The sequence below is a fragment of the Carettochelys insculpta genome, chromosome 4, assembly GCF_033958435.1.
Source record: "Carettochelys insculpta isolate YL-2023 chromosome 4, ASM3395843v1, whole genome shotgun sequence".
NCBI lineage: Eukaryota > Metazoa > Chordata > Testudines > Carettochelyidae > Carettochelys > Carettochelys insculpta.
Window position 1 is genome coordinate 91339824 of NC_134140.1, and position 22781 is coordinate 91362604.

Genomic DNA, 22781 nt, shown 5'->3' on the forward strand with positions numbered 1-22781 from the left:
CAGGAGGACTGACAGGTACAGTCAGGATGCCTCCATTGGCTGGTCTTCAGCCCCAGTGGGCTCCGGTCCTGGGGGGCTGGCAGGTGGCAATGCAGGCAGTGGAGCAGGTGGGGTGGCAGGTGGGGTAGCAGGTGGCAAGGCAGATGGCATGCCAGGGGGTGAGTCAGGTGGGGCGGCAGGGGGTGAGTCAGATGGGGTGGCAGCGGGGAATCGGGTGGAGCGGTGGAGAGGGCAGCGGGGGGCGGGGGGCTACCTCCATCTGCCACTGGAGAGCCACCAGGAGCTAGAGGTCCACGGGGGCCATGCCCTGGGTCTGGAGGTGGCGTGACCATCCCGCTGGCCTCGGGGGAGTCCCTGGATGCTTGCAGTGGCTGACTTCCGGTGGGCTCTCAGGGACCACAGAGGGTGTCTGGCTGCCTGGGGCCTCGGATGGTGCAGCTGTAGAGAGGGAGAGAGGGAGGTGAAGGCTGTTAGTACTGTGCCCTGGCCCATGGCCCATTCCCCCCGCCTTGGGTGCTGGGTCTCCATCCCCATCGGTGGGCGTGATGTCCCTTTTGGGTGCCCCCATTGCATGGTCTCCCCACCCCTGAGGTTAGGGCACAGTGCTGTCTCTGGGTGTGGGTGCTGATGGGCGCTGATGGCCATGCCACCATCCTGGGACCGTGCTGTGGCTGAGCAGTTGAGAGTCAGGGTCCGCTGGGGGTGTGTGGGGCTCCTGGTCGTGTCTGGTGCCCCTGCCTCATGGCCCAGGGGTGTGTGCCCTGTGGGGTACGTACCTGACCGTCCACTGCTGCGGTAGGGGGAACCTGGTGGGCAGATGCCTGGCTGGTGCTCTAGGAGGGGAGGTCTATGAGGATCCCCTCCCCCTCGCTGCTGGACCCCTCCTCTGCTGTCCCGAGTGGGGGGGCTCCTCGGGTTAGCTCCAGGGTGCGGGGCTGGCCTCCAGGCCGGACGCCAGCTCCGAGGCCTGCTGGGGCTCATCAGCTGTGGTGTCAAGGGTGGCCTGGGGGGAGGAGGTGTCCCAGGGGCCCACGATGGCCCTGAGCTCCCTGTAGTAAGGGCAAGTGGCATGGGTGGCCCCAGACCAGCTGGCCGAGTCCTGGGCCTGGGCATAACCCTGCTGCAACTCCTCCACCTTGCTCCGGACGTGATCGCAGGCAGGGTGACCCCGGGTGGCCAGGCCCTCAGCCAGTCAAGTGAACGCTTCTGCATTCCACTGCTTGCTCCCCAACACGTGGAGTACATTCTCCTCACCCTAGAGCCTCAGCAGGTCTCAGAGCTTGGCCTCTGACCAGGAGGGGTCCTGCCTCTTTTTGCCCCCCCTCATTTGGCTGCTGAGAGTGCCTGGGTCCCCTCAGGAGGGGAGTCCTGGGGGCACTCTGGGGGCTGGCTCAATGTCATTGGTTGTGGGTGGTAGTTTGGAGCCTCCGGAGGGCGTGCAGGGCTAGGACATGTGCATGCTGCTGCCTGAACATGCTCAGCTTCCTGCCATGGGAAATCTGGGTCCGTGGTGCTTTAAAGGCTACTTCATGTGGGGCCCATAGAGCACTGCAGGGGCTGGACAGAGTGTCTCTACCCGTCAGCTGAGTGCCACCATGGAGGACCCTGCTATTCGAAGTAGTGGGACGCGGATCATCTACACACGCCCTACTTCGATGTTCAATGTCAAAGTACAGCACTATTCCCATCTTTGGATAGGAATAGCAATTTCAACGTCTCGCCACCTAATGTTGATTTCAATGTCAAAATAGGGCATGGCGTGTGTAGACACGACACATGCTATTTCGACATTGTGCTGGCTACTTCAAAGTAGCCGGCTAGTGTAGATGCACCCAAAAAAGTCATAAAAAGTCCTATCAGTTATTCAGAATTAATATTTTAAACAACAATATCATGTGTAAAAGTTAAACTTCTTATTAAGTAAGTTTATTTTGTATTTCTTTATACAAATATCAGTTGTTTACTAATCATTAACTAGCACACTCCATAACTTAGGTTAGCTCTGATGGTTTCTAAAACCATAATTGATAACATTGAGAATAACCAATGTCCACCCAGCAGATTCAGCCAGGTGAGGAAAGCTTTTGAGAATGTAAGAATTTTTAGTGGTATGGTAGACATCCGATAATCCAGAACCTTTCGGACATAGGTGGTGCTGCATTAGCAGATATGCTGGACTATCAAAAGGTACTATAAAATGGTTTTAGATAAATATATAGTGTTTTAACCCTTTTGATTGTATATACTGTATACAGTATACTGTAATGTGTTAGTTTTTTTAACCCTTTTTATTACCACTATCACCTTCATTTACCTTTGATGACATTACCACACACCGATGGGCAAAAATATTCAAACTATAAGTGAAAAGAGCTGGAGAAAACACAAGCACTGTCCAGAGTCACACAATACCATTGGCAGACTGATTCGGTCCCATCTGGTTTTGCTCCATTCAGCTGCTGCTGTTGCTGCCTTGTGACTTATGTTTTTTGCCGAAGCTCGCTCACTAGGCTCTTGCCATTTTGATGCCAGACGACCAGGAGTGCCATACAATTGGATGCCGATCTATTGGAGCTTTACTGTATAAAGAAGCGGTTCCTCTTACCTGCAACCTATGGCTACGTCTACACGTGAAGCCAACATCGAAATAGCTTATTTCGAAATAGGCTATTTCGATGAATAACGTCTACACGTCCTCCAGGGCTGGCAACGTCGATGTTCAACTTCGACGTTGCGCAGCACCACATCGAAATAGGCGCTGCGAGGGAACGTCTACACGCCAAAGTAGCACACATCGAAATAAGGGTGCCAGGCACAGCTGCAGACAGGGTCACAGGGCGGACTCAACAGCAAGCCGCTCCCTTAAAGGGCCCCTCCCAGACACAGTTGCACTAAACAACACAAGGTACACAGAGCTGACAACTGGTTGCAGACCCTGTGCCTGCAGCATGGATCCCCAGCTGCCGCAGCAGCAGCCAGAAGCCCTGGGCTAAGGGCTGCTGCCCACGGTGACCATAGAGCCCCGCAGGGGCTGGGGAGAGAGCATCTCTCAACCCCCCAGCTGATGGCTGCCATGGAGGACCCGGCAATTTCGATGTTGCGGGACGTGGATCGTCTACACGTTCCCTACTTCGACGTTGAATGTCGAAGTAGGGCGCTATGCCGATCCCCTCATGAGGTTAGCGACTTCGACGTCTCACCGCCTAACGTCGAAGTTAGTGCCGCTACTTCGAAGTAGCGTGCACGTGTAGACACAGCTTATGTGTGCAGTACAGCTCACAGGTAGAGGCTGACCCCACTGAAGTTACAACCCCAGTGGTTGATGTCAGACAATATAGAGTAAAAACTCAGTTATCCAGTGCCTGGATTACCAGCACATTGTGTTAACCAGCATGTCTTGGCCATCCAGGCCGGCTGCTGCAGAGCCATTTACCTGCCTGGGGCCAGCTGCCACTGTGGCTGGCTGAGACCTGCTCCAATATCCGGCACTCTCACTTCCCCAGGAGCGCTGGATAATATTTTACTGTAGTTTTAGGATCACTGAGATTATCTAAACTGTGACTGGGATGGGGTAGAAGCAGAACTGGGTAGAGATCAGGTAGCATACAGTTCCCTTGCATCCCCCCACCTCATCTGCTCCCAGACTTTATAGAGTACAACAGAGAACCGAGCACACATGTACAAACATGGAAGCAAAGCTTCCCTAGCCTGGATTCAATCAAGGGCTTCAGAGGCAAAAGTGTAATTTCATTAAAAATACTAATTTAGCTTTCTTAGGAAGAGATGTCACTGATAGAGCATTATCACTCAAAAGGAAGTCAAGAAAAAGTGCACAGGGTTATTCTGTGCTGTCGCTTACAGCAAAGCAAGTTTGTAAGCCTATATCATATTATGTTGTTACTACTGCCTTGCAGTGGTGAAGGCTGGCAGGCAGCCTACTGTTCACAGCGTTGCCATGCCAATGCACAATTACATTGGAAGATCAATTCTCAGCCAGCTGTGCTTGGATTGAAAGAGAGTCAAATAATGTTAGCATTCTGAGTCTCATATTGCCACCATCATGTCTTCACTCAAAGACAAATTACACATATAATTTAGAGCAGGGCCTTAAAAGACTACCTAAGACCAATATTTATATTTATGGTGATAATGGAAATACTTTGTCTGAAAATGAGAGCGCATGAGTATCTTACAAAAAAGCAGGAGTATCACCAAAAAACCCTCTAATTTATGAGATTCTGGCTCATGATAAGTATAACTAGATATAAGGTCATGAAAACATGTAGGACAAAAAAAATAGAGCCTAGAACAATCTTAATATTGACTATACAAGAGAGTAACATCATTTTCCTTCCTGATATCCTGTCTTTTACTGGACTATCTTTATATTGAAGGCGTCTGATTTCTCTGGTCTTGGAGTTCAGTTTTAGTTTTGTTTAGTAACTTGTGGCTACTGAACAATGTTCATTATGCCATTGTTTGTAGTGAGAGAATGAACCACAACCTATGCTTTTGGTATTATGTGAATTCTCAATAATTTCTAGGCAAATACATTGTATAGTTAAATTTGAAGTGCTCAATGGGACCAAATTTATCAAGTACAGCTAATTGCAACCATGGTAGTGAATGGGTTTTCAGGAGGTTTGATCTTTTTTTTTTTTAAAGTCTCTCCTAACTACTTTCATTCAGGAAAAAGAAATTACCCTTGAAGATGTATTCTACTTCCATCTAGAACACTGATGAATAGTGTAAAGGTGGTTATTACTAATCCTGAACCATATGTTTGATTACAGTATTTAGGTCACTCTTCACATCTCAAAAAATTTACTTGTGCTAGGGAAATGAATCAGGTTTCTTTGATTGAATTTCTTTTCTCCATACCAATATGAAAATTCCAACAGTGGCTTGATATTACTTACTCTAGTATAAATATTGAAGAAAAGGCCATCTGCCTTCATTTCCTTGCTGGAACGAAGAAAAGCTTTTATAACCTAGGTTGGTTTAAAATTTATACCTTTTCCCCAAATCAGTTAAACAATGCAATAATAACAGAGAAACAGATGTTTTACAATTGAAGTCCTTTAAAATGTGATTGGAAGAGGCCTCTTTCTTTTACTGAGATGTGATGTGTGCACAAGGACCCCCCATCCCTGCCCAACCCCGTAACTAATCCAGCAGAAAGACTCACCTTAGAGAAATTCCCATTGTGCCTCACTGCTCATGATGGAGTTTACAAATGAAATAAGTGTTAAAACCATAATTCTTATGAGGCCCTTTGTTCTTTGAGCTAACATGCAGCTTGTATGAATGACATATTCTGGTTCACTTTTAATTACATAATTATCCCTGTTGGTCTAGATAGAAAATAATAAAATACAGGCCATTGCCAAATGCAAACAACAAAATCTACAGATGTGTAACTTCAGCCTCTCTATAACAACAATTTGGCATAGGATGCTTTGGCAAAGAGGCAATAAAAATAGATCAAGTACTGTGCTTCATATTTGTGTCATATAACTGAAAGTGCAAGATATGAGCTAAACACAAAGGTGGTGGCGGCCTGGTCCTGTGTTCTCCAAAGTCAGTGGCAAAGCACCTGTTGATTTCTTTAGTACAAGCATTAGGCCCTTAACCACAAAACACTTAGGACAACAGTGGGACAACCTGCAGGCCACAGGCTGCATGTGGCCCATTGGGGTTCTATGTGTGGCTCTTGAGACATTTTGTTAACCCTATGCATAGGCAATGGCAGCTAAATTCCACTGTTTGTCTGCATAATGTTTTCCATACCGGTATTACTAAAATGATATGAATGCAAAGCAAGGATACGTGAAGTGAGGTGCATGCTGAGTGCGCAGAGCATTGCATCCCATCAAAGTCTTGCTACATTTCAGTTGGCGCACCTTGCAAATGGGAGGCATGCTGGCACAGTTAGCAAAACTACCCTATCCTGAGACACCATCTTGGTTATGACAATCTGGCAGCCTACTGAGCTGGAGAGCCACTCTTGTGGGCCCACTCGCTAGTCTAGGTTGATATCCTGACATAGGGTTAAATCTTTAAGTCGGGTATTGCTGAACTTGGTTTTGCATCCCCTAAACATCTTAGCAATCTAAACCTCATTTTCAAAGGAAATTTAGGCACCTAGAAGTCCAAATCCTCTATGAAATTTACTTTTAGGCTTCAAAATCAGTTAGGTTTGTAAGATAAATTGCAGCAGTATCTATCAGAGAGGTAGCCGTGTTAGTCTGTAGCTTCAAGAACAACAAGAAGTCTTGTGGCATCTTATAGACTGACAGATATTTTGGAGCATAAGCTTTTGTGGGCAAAGACCCGCCTCTTCAGATGCATGAGTGACCCTTCAGTACATACTTAATTTGAAGTATGTGATACTCTCATTGGATGAGATTTTAATTCAGGATCAGAAAGGCCCTTTCACATTGCCCAGGCAGCATAGAGGAGACAGGAAGTAGCTATACATTACTTTTTACAACAGTATAAAATTACATTTGTATGAAGGGGAGTCAAGCTGATTGACTTCTATTAGATTATTCATGTTTCAAAGTTAAGCACACGCTTAAGTGATTTGTTGGATCAGGTCCAAACTATGTGAGAACTTTCACAAAAAAAGGGATGGCAGAGCTAAAGATAAATGTGCAAAATGGAATTAAATTGATTATTTTGCTTTCACAAGGGCTGCCCTAGACTGTGGAATTAATACCTGTAAGCATTTAGGATAACAAACCCCATCATTTTCTTACCCAAATGTAAAATTTATTTATTAGAAATTGCTTTTCTGCTTAGCAACTTGTGAGATATTAGCTGCTTAAATGGATTTTCTTTTCAATATCTCTACGAATTCTGTACAAATTTCAGCTTTTCTCCGTGGGAGCACAAATATACCTGAAACCTCCCATGACACATGCTAATCTATTTGTGAATTTTAGGTTCATAAGGTACTCAGATACCACAATGGTAGGTGCAGAAAAATAACTTAGAGGCTAGATGGAATTATGACATAAGAGATCATGTCTCATTCCAACGCTCATTTATATACTTTCTGACTGAGTAGGATACTAACATATGTATTGTCTTAAAGACAAAGTGAACCAGATACTGTTGAATAGCATGTGGTTTTTTAACCCACAAAAATATCCGAGCTCTAGTGCTTTCCTGTTATGATTCTCTCAGGAACAATGAATGCTAGACAGAGTGTGAGAAAAAGCTTTCTTGTGCTATTTCTATCTGTTCCTGTGACTTCAAATCATTCCTTGTGACATTACATTTAGATTCCTAAATTGTAATGGAATTCTTGGCCTTAATCCAAGACATTTTGTTTGGATTTATTTTATGAAAAAAGCGACTTTGGGAGCTTACAGATGGAATTGATATTTTAAAGTAAAAGAAAATCCCATGGTAAAACTCAATAAAATATTCAAACTAACCCACGTGTTGTCTGGATCATCAGCAATTCATGCAAGATGTGCTTATACCTCAGAAAAACATATACTGTAATGGTGAGGATAAAGGTACTTTTCTTTTAGATTCCTTTTTTTAGGTCTTTCACAGATTTGATACTCTCCTTAAGCCCAAAATTATTGGAAATCCATGAAAATCTTTCCACAGAACCACTGGGCTTCAGATCAGCCAATTAGCTGTGCTTCTCAGTGTTTTATCTTTGAACTGAACCTCCCCACTGCTCTACAATTGCAAATTTCTCAAGTCAATGCTGTGCACAGCAATGGTGGCTGCTCCCAGGGATTTGGCAACCCAGCCTGCCTCAGTCACTAAATGTTAGGCTGTTTCTACTATGCCACTTTCTCCAAAGGTGGCATTCTAATAAACAGGCTGAAATATGCTAATGAGGCATGGATGTTAATTCCTGGCACCTCATTAGCATAAGGTCACATGATTTGGAGTCTGGAAGAAGCTTTTCCAGAATCCAAAACAGCATGTAGAAGCGTGGCCCCGGGGGATCTTCCAGAAGACAGTCCTCCTTCCGGAAGCCCCCTTCTTCCCAAATCATGTGACCTTATGCTAATGAGGCACTGGGAAGTTACATCCGTGCCTTATTAGCATATTTCAGCCTGTTTATTAGCATGAAGTGGCATGTGTAGAAATGGCCTTAGTGTTCCATATTGCTGGCCATGCCAGTGAAAATATCCCAAAGAGATTTTTGTTACAATTTTTGTTAGAAAATTCTGATTTTTAGTTGAAAACATAACTTAAAGAGAAATGTTTGGACAAAAAACCAAAACAAAATATCACTTTTCAGCCAAAAAAGTCAGCTTTTGTTTTCTGATGGCAAATTCAAAATTATCAAGAGAAATGGCTACTTTCTGTGGAATGTTACCTTCTTGCTAAAAATTCAAATTTCCACTGGGAAAAAATGGTTTCAGTGGGATATGTTTGATCACTCCTATAGGTGAGCTCCCTTTGTTGGACACTCAGCAACATCCACCTAGAGTAAGATGAATGAGACTAAGCTTTTATTGGGGCATTGACATTTTTGTGTCTACCTTTAGTCTAATTCTACCCCTGCCTGTCCGAATGGCTTTTTGGAGCATAAGCTTTCATAGGCAAAGATCCACTTCATCAAATGCAAAAAGTCTATAAGGTGCCAGAGGATTTCTTGTTTTTGTGGATACAGACTAACACAGCTACCCTCTGAGAAATACCAGCCTGTTCTGTTTCTCCTGATGTCAATTCAATATGAGTTACTTGGGCATCTTTTTTTTTTCCCTCTCTCTCTCTTTCTCTCTCATATTATTTGAAATTTCTCTGTATGTTTTTCTTTTTTTGGCCGTTTCTACACTAGCCCAAAACTTCGAAATGGCCATGCAAATGACCATTTCGAAGTTTACTAATGAAGCTCTGAAATACATATTCAGCGCCTCATTACTGAAATACATATTCAGTGCCTCATTAACATGTGGGCGGCCGCGGCACTTTGAAATTGACGCAGCTCTCTGCTGCGTGTCTCATCCAGATGGGGCTCCTTTTCGAAAGGACCCTGGCAACTTTGAAGTCCCCTTATTCCCATCTGCTTATAGGGTCCTTTCGAAAAGGAGCCCCGTCTGGATGAGCCACGTGGTGGCGAGGCGCTTCAATTTCGAAGTGCTGCAGCCGCCCGCATGCTAATGAGGCGCTGAATACGTATTTCAGTGCTTCATTAGTAAACTTCGAAATGGGTATTTCCACGGCCATTTCAAAGTTTTTGGCTAGTGTAGACACAGCCTTTTTGTGTGTGCCACCTGCCTTTCTTGATGCCATACTTCTATAATGCAAAATTTCCTTCTGGTATAGAAGTTCAGATGTTAACCTTTTCTTTGGGCTTGTTATTCATAGTGACTGTAACAGGGCATGCAGAACTAAAGAAGAAAGATGGTCCAGTGATTCAGGAGATACAGAGGAGCTCTTTTGAAGATCCTGTTAGGAATCTATGTGAATTTTTAAGCATCTAAATACTTTTTGAAATTCTGTTGTGAAGGCGCAAGCTTGGGACTCCTAGGACATATTCAATTCACTACTCTGCTACAGACTTCCCAAATGACTTGTCCAAAGTCACTTAGAGTATGTCTGCACTGCAAGAAAGACACCCATGGCAGTTAGTTTCAGAGCCTGGGTCAAGTGACTTAGGCTTGTGTTCCAGTGGTAAAAATAGCAATGTAGACAGATTTCAGAGCCTCAGCAGGAACACCTCTGCTACCCTTTTTAGGCTAGTAGTGGGAGTCCTGCAAGCAAAAGTCAGTTGACCCATGCTCTGAGACTCACTGCAGCAGGATGTTTTTTTTTTCCCTCAGTATACACGTACCATTGAGCTCAACTACACTACAGGTGCTACAGAAACAGAGCTATCGTGAAGTAGTTGTGCTGTTACAGTGTAGATGCGCTCTACAGCATCTCCATCATGGACAAGCAGTAGGTAGGTCGGGGTGGGCAATAAAAAGGTGTCAGCCTGCCATAAATAATCCCTGCTGGGACACCACCTCTATAGTTAGCAGTGCATCAGTAGCTAATGGGCAATCATAGGTTCTTTGGATGCAGATTGCCATTTGTGGCCAAAGGGAGTGGCAGGATGCAGCATGGACCAGGGTACCATTTTCCTTTGCTCCCATTGGCTATGAATGGTGATTTATATCCAATGAGAGCTGCAATTGCCTGATTCCTGCAGAGGGGCAAGTAAGTATAAAGGTGTGTGTGTGGGGTGGAGTGTTAACTGTAGTGAACCAGATCACAAGTAAACAGAAATGTTTTCCTGTTGATTTAGCCACCTCTGCACTGGGGATTACCTCCGGAAACATTTTGTATCTCTCAGCGACATCCTTTTATTGTTCTCAATGTTAAATGTGGGCCAGGCCCCATGCCCAGAAATCAAATGGAGTTAGGCGCATAAATATTTCTGGCTCTTTGTTCCTCTCGCTGCTTCAGCTCTTCAGCTTTAAAATTCAGATAATATCATTTCTGTATCTCAAGAGAAGCATTGTGAGAATAAATGCATTACAGATTGTGAGGTGCTCAGCTACCAGGCACTATGTTCCATTTTTCTTACAGGAAAGAACCATAACATAACAATTGCAGTAACAGTCAGTGTGGAACATAGGTGCCAGGTGACACTTATGGAGGGCGGAAACTAATATCATTCTAGCACTTGTAGGAACAGTACTAGGTATCTGTTTTAAAAGACAGCACATCTAATGCAGCATTTGATGGGAAGTTCATACTTTAACTGCAATTTTTAAATATTGATTTAAAAGAAAGGCACAAACTAAGAGGTATATGCCATTTGTGAGAAGTTTAATGGACTTAGCTTAGACCAATCTGAAAACTGTTGGGGATCACAATAGCATATATTTAATGATACATCAAAACATTAGTCTATGTTTGGCACAACATCAGCAGATAATTGGACTGAAAGAAAAGTTTAATATGCATGGGTTAGCTTTAGAGGACAGAATGAAATAAATAGACTCACAGGGCTGGGAAAGCCCTTATAGGTCAATTCCAAGCCCTCACTCAAGGTAGGACCAATCCCAACTAAATCTGAGCCAGGCCTTAAAAACCAGTCAAACCAGGATTTAAAAACCTTTAGGAATTGAGAAACCTCTCTAGCACACCTATTCCAGTGCTTTGCCACTCTTCTAATGAAATAGTTTTTCCTAATATCCAACCTAGACCTCCCCCACTGCAACTTGAGACCAATGCTCCTCCTTCAGTCATCTGTCACTGCTGAAAACAGCTTCTCTCCATCCTCTTTGTAATCCCACTTCTGCTAGTTGAAAACAACAATCAAATCCCTGCCCGTTCTTCTCTTTTTTCAGACTAATCTCCGAGAGGTAGCTCTGCTAGTCTTCGCAAAACAAATGAGCTCTCAGAGAATACTGATAATTGAGAGGAAGAGAATTTTAAAAAGAGAAAAAAATGAAAAAACCTTGTCAGTTTTTTCAAATTTTTTCTACCTTTTTAAAATTCTCTTCCTCTAAGATATTAGTATTCTCTGGATCTGAAGAAGTGGGTCTGTCCTACGAAAGCTTTCTAAGGTGTTGTGACAGGAGAGTCCATTACTGAAGGAACCATGTGCAATATGCACATCACTGCTATTTTGCTTGTCACTCATGTTCATAATCTGCAAGTAATCTTCAATTCAGATCTCACTCTAAGTCCTTAGGCCATGTCTAAGATTTGCAAAATCTTTCTGCATAGTCTCTCTAAGGTTATGTCTGGATTACAAGGATTTGTCAGCAGATGTTTTTGTCAGGGGATATCTTCCAACAAAACTTCTGTGGTCAGATCTTGGCCAACAAGCCAAGTGGATTGCAAGAGCTATCTGCTCTGTTGACAGAGAGTGGCCAGGCTGCCCAGCTGCTCTGTTGGCAAAATGGCCAAATGGAAACACAACAGACCGAGCTTCCCAGTGTCCTGGAAGCCCTGTGCATGAACAGAGGGCCCTCTGGAACATCCACACTGGCTTTCTGTCGACAGAGGCATTATTCCTTGAGGGGAGCAGGGTACAGCTGTTGACAAAAGTGCTGTTTTGTTGACTTACTGTCGACAGAATGCCTTGGGAGTCTGGAGGCTGTTCTGTTTTGCTGACCAAACCCACTAGTGTAGCCATAGCCTGAGATATAACCTTTCTTGTCTATCCATACAGTTACACCTCTCCACTAGCTTCTCAGCATTTCCCATCTTGATTAATGCAACATCCTTCTCTCTGGCTTTGGCAAATGCAATCTCACCCCATCCATATCTACTCAGAATGTTGCTTCAGAGATTGTTTCCATAGCTGTTGGCTTTAACCATTGCATCCCTCCACTCGGTGCCTCTAACTGTCATATCCAACAGAACTTACGGGTCTTCGCTTTTAAGATCTCCTGAGGTCTGTCTGCATCCTCCGTATCATCACTAAGTCAGTACTGAAAAGGAAGCTCTTGATACTGATCACCATATGATGCCAGCTCACACTGCCCACTTGTTAAACTTTCAAATGAGCACCTTTATGTTTTCGCCTAGGCTGCTCTCCATACTTGACAGATGCTCCCCCTAAACATCTACTGTGCTACTCCATTGTCCTTAAAATCCTTCTTTAAAACTCTCCTTTGCTGTGATGCATACTAAAACTTTGACAGCAGTTAGGCTGCTAGTGTACTGAGACCACTTCTGACCATGCTGATCAATATTGTCTCATTGTTTCCTCTGTTAGTCTATCTGTATCCATCTGCTATCTGTATACTTAGATGTGGGGCGTGGGCTGTTTACATAGCACCTAACACAATGGGATCTTGATCCATGACTGGGGCTCCTGGCACTTTGAGAATACAAATAATAATAAAAAATTACTATTTCCTGAATCAATGAGTACTTTCTAATAAAGCTGAATGGCAGACTTTCAGTTTGCAGTAAAATTCTCTCCAGTTTTATTGACTGGCTTTCTTTCTGTATACATAGGACGCCATATACAGCATATACAACTGCATTGACCTTGAACAAACAATTAGCCACCAGCAATGACTGGTAGTGGCCCTCAATTCTTGAAATTTAGGTCATCTGAAGATCTTGAAAATATCATGCCTACACTGATCCGTGACCAGAAGAGGACTTGGCGCACACAGAATTGTCTTGGCCTTGTATAAGAAGAAAAATAAAGCAAAGATTCAATTTCCCCGTCCTGTAAACAATATTTTCTTTATGTCCCCACAACAGTAACCATAAAAATCTGGATTGTCTAAATAAAGACATCAATGCTTTTAGTGTTGTGGATGCGTTAGAATGTTTTGGATTTAAAATCAGCCTCCTACTCACTTATATCAAGTATTCAGCATCACAGTCAGATCACAACATATGTTGTAGCCTGTGTCATGCAGCAACAGAGATAAAGATTCTTTTTTTAATTTTCATTTACATGTAATAAATATAGTGTTTTCTTTAAAAGGCAGTTCGATAACTGAGGTGAAACTTAACAGTTTTCAGGAGGTTTCTGGGTTCATGTTGCATGGATTATACTTTTTGAATTTTGTTTTGAGAGTTGAGTGAACTCAGACTGCAAGCAAAAGTCAGATAAACCACTCATAAAATCATGGGGCTGGAAGGGACCTCAGGAGGTCATCGAGGCCAGTCCCCTACTTCAAGCAGGTTCATGTAACTTTAGTTCACAACTGAGATGATACTCAGTCCTATTTTGGTTTCTTCTTGAAGGTAGAAGTGAACCCGGGTTCACTGAAAGATTGTGAAAATCTGCAATGAATGCAGGCTGAGGTGCAGTTCCGTAACTAAAATATAAACATTCTTAGCTCTCATAAACCTGGAAAGAGCCTTCAGTTGCCTCCTGTCTCTCTGTTGAATGGCAGGAATGTTCTTTCCTGTTTAGAGGAGGGAGTGATATGGAGTGCTCCCCCATACTGGCCAACAAGAGGGAGGCTAGGACAGGTGAACCCAATCAGCTAATTGGGATGCAAATCAGGGAGCTTCAAGCAGGTGGCAGCTAACTAGACAAAGGCTCGACTGTGCAGGAACAGGTGGGGCTTATAAAGCCAGACAGTGGCCCATAGAGTAGGCAGCTGTTTGTTAGAGGCTATGTGGCCGTTGTTTTCCCTGAGGGAGATGGGGAAACCAGAATAGTAGGAAGCAGTCCAAGAAAGGAGCAGTGATGAGAGTGAGCTGGTCTGGAACTGCTGCGATCAGGGTCCTTGGTCTGGAGCCTGGAATAAAGGTGGGCCCTGGTTCCACAGCTTGCCAATTTTAGGGTAGGACAATGCATGGGAATTATCATTGGGACTGCTGGTGGACTGTACTGCAGAAGGGAAGAATATTGAATTACCTACCTGGAGGGATAGAAGTGGGAGGAGATAGAGTACTAACTGCACATGGTGGCATCTACTTCAGGAGCTAATCCCCAGGAGCACTAGCTTGGTGATATTACTAGGCTAGTGGTGAACCCTCTGTCAGAGGATATGCTTCTACTAGTCACTTTTTTTTGCAGGGCGGGGGGAGGGGAAACAGTCTGAAAACTGCATTCACTTGTTCTGAAGTTTTTTTTTTTTAAAATTACCCTTCTTGAAGCTCTGAAAATGCTGAGCTGAAATGTTTTGAAGAAGAATCCTGAGTTTGTAACAGTCATAGAGAGAGTGATAAGATCATGTGGGTTTTTGTTGTTGTGGAGGCCAGGCAGCAGAGAGGGGAAATTCACTATTCCCAAATGGCCGCAGGTGCCCAGGATTCCCAATTTTGTTATGATTATTTTTGGCAGAAATCAGGGACAGGTTATGGGCTTCTGTGAATTTTTCATTATTGCCTGTGACCTGTATGTGACTTTGACTAAAACATGTCTGTAACCCAATCTTATACTTGGTTATCCTTCTTGAGCACAGATCTCCTTTGTCATTGTTTGAAGCTGTGGCCTCCATCTGGTCAGTTAACTGGAAGTGCCCTTATGCAGGGTATAGCAATTGCTTCTTAGTTGTAATAAGAAATATGCTGGAAGTCTGCTACCAACGTCAAATGATAAGCACTTTGTTGCCCACACCAAGGGCGTTGCGTTAATTTTCTCCCTGCATAAATGGTAGCCATAATCTTCTGTCAACCCTCTTTGCAAATTAGCCATTGCTGCCAGCAGATCATAGTTTGCTTTCAACAGTGGTTTAGTATTTTTGTGTCAGTTTTAAGTGTCTGCTCAAGACAATATTTCCTGTGGATTCAGCTCTCCTTCCCCAAGTCCAGGCATGAGAAAGTAAAGTGACTGCTAAGTTACATTATTTTAATTCTCCTCTTTTATTTAACTTCACTCTGAATTAGTTCCTTCTGCTCTTCTGTTGCTGTGCCTCAGGACTTTTACTATGCTTCTGTTTGCTATGCTCACTAAAAGATAAACTTTCATGTCACTTGCACAGAAATTCTCTTCGAAACTCCTAGCACATTAGTTTAACCTCAAGTTTCATAATAAGGTGTGGAAGACCTTTAACTTTGCACCTCACAGATGTAGTCCCTAATTTAACTTTAGTCTCTTGCCTGTACTCTCTTTCAGTGTTAATTACTGCAGGTAGTTAATGTCCTGACAACATCTTTCTCTTGGAAAATGACATTTTGTCAAAACTGATAGTTGAATATGTCAACTTAGTGAAACTTAATTTTAAACACATCAAAATAAAGTACTTACATAATGTCAGTATTACATTGCAGCATTTCCCGAATGGAATGCTTAGATTTTTTTATAGCAACATGACATTTTATTTTGAAACGTATATGAAAAATAAACAATGTAGATGCTTCATTGATACACATTTTTAAAATTTGTTCAATATCAGTTCATCGCTTTAGAATAACTATTTTCCAAGTGACAGCATTTCCAGTGGACCAGAATTGCATTTCCTGACCAGTGGTGCTCACTACATTATGACGAGATGTAAAAACACAAATGAGGGCTCAAGTGTAATGTATCATAGAATCCTAGGGCTGGAAGAGAACTCAGGAAATCATTGCGTCCAGTCCTTGCCCAAAGCAGGTCCAACCCTAACTAAACTATCCCAGCCAGGGGACTGTGTGAAAAAGGGATGTACAAACATCTAGGGATGGAGATTTTACCAATTCTCTAGGTGACACATTCCAGTGCTTCACCATCTTCCTAGGGTGTGCCTACACTTGCATTCCTTTTTCAAAAGAGCTATACAAATGAGGGAAATTGAAAATACAAATGAGGTGCAGATTTGCATACCTGGCATCTCATTTTCCTATTCTTTCAAAAGAAGAGTAGACACTGCTCTTTCGAAAGTAAACCCCATCTTTGGAAAAAACCTTTCTCCCCCCCCCCTTTTTTTTTTAATGGGAAGGATTATTTCAAAGATGGGGTTTACTTTTGAAAGAGCAGTGTCTACACTGCTCTTCTTCTTTTGAAAGAATAGGCAAATGAGATGCCAAATACGTAAATCTGAACCTCCTTTGCATTTTTAGTTGCCTCATTTGCATACCTCTTTCAAAAGAGGAACGCAAGTGTAGATGCACCCCTACTGAAATAGCTTTTCCTAATATCTAACCTAGACCTCCCACACTGTAACTTGAGACCATTGCTCGTTGATCTGCCACTACTGAGAACAGTCTCTTTACATCCCCCCTTCAGGAAGTTGAAGGGTGCTATCAAATTGCCCCTCAATCTTCCTTTCTGGAAGCTAAATAAACCCACGTCTCCTCAGCCTCTTCTTGTAGATCGTGTGCTCTGGCCCCCTAATCATTTTAGTTGCCCTCTGCTGGAACCTTTCCAGTGCATTCACATCCTTTCTTACTGGGGGGCCCAGAACAAGATTCAGTACTCCAGATGTGGCCCCACCAGTGCCAAACAAAGGGAAATAAACTTCTCCAGATCTTCTGTAAATGCTCACCCTAATGCACCCCACTATGTCTTTGCTACTGTTCAATGTATCTACCTCTCTCTCTAACTTCGCGTAATCCACAGATGGAATGCTGAAGGTGCATTCCATCTTCTCATCCACTTAATTAATAAGATGTTGAACCATACCAGCCATTAAACCAATCCTTGGTGTACTCCACTTAGAACTGACCACCAACCAGACATCGAGCCATTGACCATAATCTGTTGGGCCTGACGATCTAGCCAGTTTTCTATCCATCTTATAGGACATTTATCCAATCCGTATTTTCTTAACTTGCTGGCATGAATATTGTGCAAAACTGTATCAAAAGCTTTACTAAAGTCAGGGTATATCACATCCATTGACTTCCCCATGTCCATAGAGCCAGTTACCTCCTCATAGAAGCTAATCAGGTTGGTCAGGCCCTTGGTGAAATCATGTTGACTGTTCCTGATCACTTTCCCTTCTTCCAAGTGCTTCAGAACGGATCTTCTCCATGATTCTGGGGACTGAGGTAAGGATAACTGGTCTATAGTTGCCTGGAATGTACTCTTTTTTTCTATTTTTTAAAGATGGGAGCTACATTTGCCCTTTTCCAATCATTCAGGACCTTTCCTGATCTTCATGAGTTTTCAAAGACAATGGCCAAAGGTTCGGCAGTGACACTTGCCAACTCCTTCAGTACCCTTGGGTGCATTAAATCCTGGCCCATGGACTTGTGTGTGTCTAACTTTTCTAAATACTTCCAAATGTATTCTTTCGACATGGAGGGCTGCCCACTCTTTCCCATACTGCCTTGCCTAGCACAGTAGTTGGGGATCTAACCTTGTCTGTGAAGACTGAGGCAAAAAAAGCATTGAGTATTTCAGCTTTTCCCACATCATGGCTACGTTTACCATGACAAAAAACTTTGAAATGGCCATGCAAATTTTGAAAATTATTCAGTGCCTTATTCAGCTCATAGGAATAAGGGGATTTCGAAGTTGGCAGGGCCATATTGAAAAGGAAGCAAATTTGGATGACCTGTGCAGGAGCGAAATGCGGCAATTTGGAAGAGCTGTGGCTAGCAGCATGCTAATGAGGTGCTGAATATGCATTTCAGTGCCTCATTAGTAATCTTCAAAATGGCCATTTGCATGGCCATCTTAAAGTTTTTTGTCAGTGTCAACACAGCCCATCTGTCACTAGGTTACCTTCCTCATTCAGTAAGGGCTCCACACTGTCCCTTCTCACCCTCTTATTGTTAACATGTTTATAGAAACCGTTCTTCTTACCCTTCACATTCCTTGCTAGCTGCAATTCCAGTTGTGCTTTCACCTTCCTGATTACTCCCCTGCATTCTCAAGCACTATCATTTTATTCTTCCTTAGTCATCTGACCAAGCTTCCAAGTTTCCTTTTTGTGTTCAAGCTCATTAAGAATTTCCCTGATAAGCCAAGATGGTTGCCTACCGTATTTTCTTTTCTTACAGTGCATCAGAATGGTTTGTTCCTGTGCCTTCCATAAGGCTTCTTTAAAATATTGCCAGTTCTCCTGGACTCCTTTCCCCTTCATGTTAGCGTCCCAGGGAGTTGTGCCTTTCAGTTCCCCGAGGAAGTCAAAGTCTGCTTTTCTGAAGTCCAGTGTGTGTATTTTACTGCTGCACTTTATTCCTTTTGTCAGGATCTTGAAATCTACCATCTCATGATCACCGCAGCCCAGGTTGCCTCCCACATCTACTTCTACTAGTTTCTCCCTGATTGTGAGCAGCAGGTCAATTAGTGCATAGCCCCTGGTGGGTTCTTGAAGAACTTGTATGAGGAAGTTATCCCCAAAATTCTCCAGAAACCTCCTGAATTGTCTGTATGTTGCTGTATTGGTCATCCAGCCGATGTTAGAGTGATTAAAGACTCTCATTTGGACCAGGGCCTGTGATCTGGAAGCTTCTCTCAGTTATCGAAAAAAAACCTTGTCTACCTCTTCCATCCGATCTGCAGTTACAGGAGAAAGCCAGGAGCCTAAAATCCTGTATGCTTTTATCCTCTGAAGTAGCATAAACCATGAATCATGAGGTATAATTATACTTCACAAAAAATTGAAATCCTTGGATAAAAGTAACTAGCATAAAGCACGCTCTTTGCATATGTGGTCTCTGGCCATTATTTTCAAACTTAGAAGCCTCAAGTTGGGAATCTAAATGTGCATTTAGGTTCTGTAAATAAAAGGCTTGGACACTCAAGTGGGGCAAGTTTTTTCTAAGCTTTCCTGTGAGTACATACTGATTTGATTTCTGTCAAATGTTCTTCAGGATGGTGTTAATTCCCTCAAAACGTTTAATGGAAACAAGACAGACTAGCCAGAAGGCAGGAAGCCAGCCATGCCTGGGCTCTCCTACCATAGCATTTTGGGCTGCATAGGAACATAGTTGCTTTCTAGATCTGGCCTAATCATCAAGGGCCAATTGCCACTGTGGGCCCAGGGTCATAATGTGCCGGGGAGGGGACTGTTTCCTTGTCTCCCATAAAGGGCAGGGCAGGGCAGGGCAAAGAGTGGATGGGGGTGGAGCTGGAGGGCAGTCAGATTTTAGCACAGTCTACACAGCAGTGTACACTCCTTCCCCACCTACAGCCCTCCAAGTAGCTCTGTGATGGCAATTCAAAGTGGCCCACATTTCTGGCCACTGCTGCAGTAGTTTCAACAGTGGCCATGAGCTCTAGGCCTCAGTGCAACTGCCCTTCCCCCGGTCACTCTACCCCCTGCCCCCATCTGCAGGCCTGGTAACATTTGCCCAGGGAGGCCAAAGCAAGACCTGAGAAATATCGATTATTAAATCTCTTAGTGCAAACATGATGCCTGGCAGTGGGCTAGGCTGCACCTGTGAAGCTATTTATGTGAAAGGGCAGCCGAATGGATCTGTGTTTTATTATGCAGGAGGTATTGGCTATGAACAGCATTGGAAAAAATTAAAATCCCTTCCCATTATGAACAATTGCATAAGAGGCAGAGTAAATTGTATTGGCAAGATGGCAAATGCATTACAAAGAGCAAATGGATGAGACAGCAAGAGGGATGTTCTCCATTACGTGATCTCATACATTTTCACTGCTTTAAAGTCAGCATAATGGTTTCAATAAACATCCCAAGCCAGCATGTGGTATTTCTGTGAGTGCTGTAATTCCTGCAAGGGCCTTGCAGCTTATTTCTTAGAAGGTTCTCGTCAGACTTCCAGCTTGTGTTTGACAGGGAGAGAAATAAATACGGATCCTCACAGCCAAACATGAGAAAAATATGATCTATTGATAACTAATTTGAAAAAAATCTGCTCACCCTTTTGCAGACGTTAACCACTTTTAACTGTAGTCAGATAAGTCTTCTGTAGCAGATAAAATAAGTACAAGATGTAGCATATTGCAGAATAATATGAGGGCCTATACATATTTAATACAAAGCATTCAAACAATTGGTTCGCTTTTCAGTTAACTCACTCAACCAGTATACTGCACACCCAAAACTTGAGTAAAAAATTAGACCTGCCCTTGAGTGGTGATTTGACTTTGTAGCTGTATCATACAGTTTTGGGGAAACTGTTTGTTGTTGTGTTTTTGGAATTAACCTTTTTTCCCCTCTCTAGAAGGGAAGAGTTAGACCCCAAAGGGAAGTCTAGAGTTAGACCCCAATCTAGAACAGCTTCTGCTGTATTTTAGGAATAGAACCAGTCCCACAATGCGACTCAACATGTGACATGAGTTAAACATATGTCTAAGTGCTGTGCTTGATTTAGGTGAGAAATGTACGAAAGTTTCTTTTCTTGTGTCTGATCTGGCTAGTACAGTGGTGTGAATGACCTACTGTGTGTATAAGAATAGGATCTGGATGAAGGATAGTTGATTTAGTGTCAATAAAATGGAAATAATCAGAAGGACAAACAGCTATATTTCTGAAAGTTATATTGGAATTCCTGATAGTGTGAGTGATCCGCCATCTCCAAATCAGGTCCATGATATCGGCATTCCATTGGGTCTGGAGTTGCTGCTGGATAAACAAGTACCAGTAATGACCAGTTAGGTATTTTCCCTTTTCTTATGGCAAACAGTGTAGTCTTGTCTATTGGATGTTGCCCTACAATGTTTGTTAGCCATGGGCTTGCCTACTTGGGTACTTAGTGAATGGCAAGCTAGGATGCAAAGCTACTCCCAGATCAGCCTGCCACAGGTGACATGTGGCCTCTGCAGCTGCTCACTAGAAGTTCTGTAATGCGCTTTGATCTACTTACTTTGCAGTTAGAGTAGATGTTAAGAGCACAAACAAACATTTAGTGCGCAGCAGCAGGACCCATGTGGACACCTCATGCATGGCAGAGTGCAGGTAGTGTTATACCCCAGATGATCACAAACTGAGTGTTCATGTAGCTTGCCCAATGTCACTGTCATCTTAAGACAAAACTACTGTAATTCACATCTCTAAAGAATTTATATGGAGTCAGTTTCAAACAGAAGTTAGCACAGACTGGTTCCTAAGTAGTGCAGCATGCAGATAGCTCCGAAATGGTAGCCCCTCTGTTTCTGCAATAGTTCAAGGTGTTGGTTTAAACCTATACAGCTTTAAATAATTTTAAATTTGTTTACCTGGAACTGGCTTTTTAGATACACCACTGAAGTAAGGTGAGATCAGCAGAGTTCAAAAAAGTGCAGCTCCCTTAATTCAATGGAAGGGAGCTTCTGGCAGAAAGTTCTCCAGAAAGGCCCCTCATTTTTCAAATGTATTTTCCATTTTAGTTTGCCAGCCTTTTTGTAAAATTTTGAGTACACTGTAAAATCCATTTCTTTTTATGAGCACTTTGGAAACAGGAGGTTGAGTTAAGATTTTTTTAAAGAATGTGCAATTAGTATACCTGATTGACGGAGTTGGTGGAAATTTCTCAACTGCAAAATTTTCTTACCAGGAAGTGCAATTTCAGTCAAAAAATTCCATATAACTTTGTTTCTAACAAATGGTATTTGTTGCTGTGTGCAAGAGAGGGGGATTTTTAGCAACTTTAATTAGTATCTACAGTCTAATTCCCATTAAGGTCTGGGAAATATCAAGACCATGCACTGCATCCAAGGCCGAGTTTTATGAGCTACTGAAGTGATGTGTTGAGGTTTCTGGCTTATCTCATGCCATACAGTTTAAAATGTTGAGAGAGGCCATGGTTTATAGGTAGATGTTTTAAAACTGAAATATATTACTGCGTGGGGTGCATTATGTACTCCTAGTGCCCTGAGCTATACAGAACAATACACACACCTTTCACCTTAGTTTATTGTTGTCACAACTAAGGGATGCTTTCAAAGATGCTTTTGAGTCCATGTGGCTAACAGAAGTACTGCATGTGCTCTCTAAAACTTTGCTGGTGTCATCTTTTGAGATTTCTACTAATCCAAAGGCAGACTCTCAGTGGTGGATGCACTTCAAGATCTTTTTTGGACCAAGTATATCTTTACCCCTATGTCCCTATCTTTATTGTGCCTGTTTGGGCCATGTTGTGGCCTTAGCTGGCCAGAGCGGATCTCTCGAGAACAACCACAAAGTGTCCATGGTTAGAGCAACTAAGAGCAGAGTCTGTTGTCTAGGCAGGGTTTCCAGTGCTTGCCTGCTGACGAGTGAGGAAGTAAGACAAAAAAGAATTTTTATATTGTATGCACATAATTTCAGAATGCATAATTGTTTTATAACGTGCTAAATTGCAATAGGATCTTCATGGGTTCACTCCATACCTTAACAGCTTGAAGCCTAAAGAAATGAGCTACCTGAACTAGGCTTAATTCAGTTAACCTGGGCCTGTATCTCTCCGGCCTTGTCTACACTAGCCCCAAACTTTGAAATGGCCATGCAAATGGCCATTTCGAAGTTTACTAATGACGGGCTGAAATACATATTCAGCACCTCATTAGCATTCGGGCGGCC